Source organism: Silurus meridionalis, chromosome 20 (assembly GCF_014805685.1).
Source record: "Silurus meridionalis isolate SWU-2019-XX chromosome 20, ASM1480568v1, whole genome shotgun sequence".
NCBI classification, from domain to species: Eukaryota; Metazoa; Chordata; class Actinopteri; order Siluriformes; family Siluridae; genus Silurus; species Silurus meridionalis.
Window position 1 is genome coordinate 302,501 of NC_060903.1, and position 2,500 is coordinate 305,000.

The window sequence follows — 2,500 nt, forward strand, 5'->3', positions numbered from 1 at the left end:
TACACATTTATTATTCAATTCAATTAATATTAAAGTTCACTTCTAATGCATATGGAGCTCAGGATGCTAACCTTCAGCAAAAAGCAGTTGCTAGCATTGTTATTAAAATATTTATAAATAAAGATTCACAGTTCTCTGTATTTACAATATACAAGTTATGCTTATTGTGTAAGATTTTAGTGTCAAAGATCAAATTTATCAACCTGAACACAGGACAACAAACAATCAACAAACAAACAAACAGATAAACAAATCATCCAACAAACAATAAAAAACAGATCAACAAACAATACACAGATAAACAAATCAACAATTAAACAAACCATCAATTAAACAAAAAAGTAACGCAGGTATCTGAGACGTGAGCTGCACTTTTCTGGAAATAACGCTCAGGAGCTAAATGAGATCAGCGTGAAGTCACGCAGAATGTACAGATCCAGCTGTATGGTTAACATCTGCAGCAACACATGTAGAAATGATCAGATCCACGTTATCAACAAAAAGGCAGAAGAAATGTGAAATATTTTTCAGATCTCCAAAAAAATAAAAGAAATTGAACATTTATAATTTATAGATTATTTATAATCAGATGCAGAATTTTTTATATTTTATAAAATAAAAATCACCTGAGAATTTAATTAAACAACAAAGAATCAGATTTTATTTTCTTATTTGTTTCTTTTTGTCTAATCTGTATAAATATAAGTCTGTGTGTGTGTGTGTGTGTGTGTGTGTGTGTGTGTGTGTGTGTGTGTGTGTGTGTGTCTGTGTGTGTGTGTGTCTCTGTGTGTGTGTGTGTGTGTGTCTGTGTGTGTGTGTGTGTGTGTGTGTGTGTGTGTGTGTGTGTGTGTGTGTGTGTGTGTGTGTGTGTGTGTCTGTGTGTGTGTGTGTGTGTGTGTGTGTGTGAGTCTGTGTGTGTGTGTGTGTGTGTGTGTGTTTGAGTCTGTGTGTGTGTGTGTGTGTGTGTGTGTGTGTGAGTCTGTGTGTGTGTGTGTGTGTGTGTGTGTGTGTGTGTGTGTGTGTGTGTGTGTGTGTGTGTGTGTGTGTGTGTGTGTGTGTGTGTGTGAGTCTGTGTGTGTGTGTGTGTGTGTTTGAGTCTGTGTGTGTGTGTGTGTGTGTGTGTGTGTGTGAGAGACCAGTTAAACTCAAGTATCAGTGACTCTTACGAGTGAAAGATGAAGACTCTGTCACATTACTTTCTAAAGTACGAGGAGAGGACGCTGGGGAATTGTCCACATTTCTGCAGGAAACAGTGAGAACACAGTGAGAAGACAGTGAGAACACAGTGAGAAGACAGTGAGAACACAGTGAAAAGACAGTGAGAACACAGTGAGAACACAGAGAGATAAGTAGAGAGCAAGAAAATGTTTCCTTTTTGCTGTAATTCCAGCCCTCAGTCTCCACTTAATAAAAACCTCTCATGTAAAACCTCTCTCTAATAAACTCTCACATAAACCAGATTAACGTCTGTGTAATAAATGATCAGGAATGTATTTATTTAGTCCACACACAGAGGGAGTTCTCTGAACATCTAATTCCACCTTTAGCAGAAGTTACAGGCAGCAGCAGTGAGAGCAGGAACAGGGCGTGGATGTGATCAGACTGTGGCTTTTATATGGTGTGTAAAGAAATCAAACAAAAACCGAGACTACTGCCCAAACCCTCAACTTTACACTGCATTTACAACACGTCATTACACCTCCTTCACACCTTCTTTACACCGCCATTACACCTTCTTTACACCGCCATTACACCTACTTCTCACCTCCTTCACACCTCCTTTACACCTCATTTACACCTCCTTTACACCTTCTTTACACCTCCTTTACACCGCCATTACACCTCTTTTACACCTCCTTTACACCACCATTACACCTCCTTCACACCTTCTTTACACCGCCATTACACCTCCTTCACACCTTCTTTACACCTCCTTTACACCGCCATTACACCTCTTTTACACCTCCTTTACACCATTACACCTCCTTCACACCTTCTTTACACCGCCATTACACCTCCTTCACACCTTCTTTACACCTCCTTTACACCGCATTACACCTCTTTTACACCTCCTTTACACCGCCATTACACCTCCTTCACACCGCCATTACACCTCCTTCACACCTTCTTTACACCGCCATTACACCTCCTTCACACCTTCTTTACACCGCCATTACACCTCCTTCACACCTTCTTTACACCTCCTTTACACCGCCATTACACCTCCTTTACACCTTCTTTACACCTCCTTTACACCACCATTACACCTCCTTCACACCTTCTTTACACCTCCTTCACCTTCTTTACACCGCCATTACACCTCTTTTACACCTCCTTTACACCGCCATTACACCTCCTTCACACCGCCATTACACCTCCTTCACACCTTCTTCACACCGCCATTACACCTCCTTCACACCTTCTTTACACCGCCATTACACCTCCTTTACACTGCCATTACACCTCCTTCACACCTTCTTTACACCGCCATTACACCTCC

General features: G+C 40.9%; 1 protein-coding gene across 1 annotated transcript in view; it reads right to left on the reverse strand.

The window, feature by feature from the left end:
* col11a1b (collagen, type XI, alpha 1b) overlaps positions 1-2,500 on the reverse strand; it is a 60,806-nt gene that overhangs the window by 37,181 nt on the left and 21,125 nt on the right. The gene's annotated exons all lie outside the window — the stretch shown is intronic.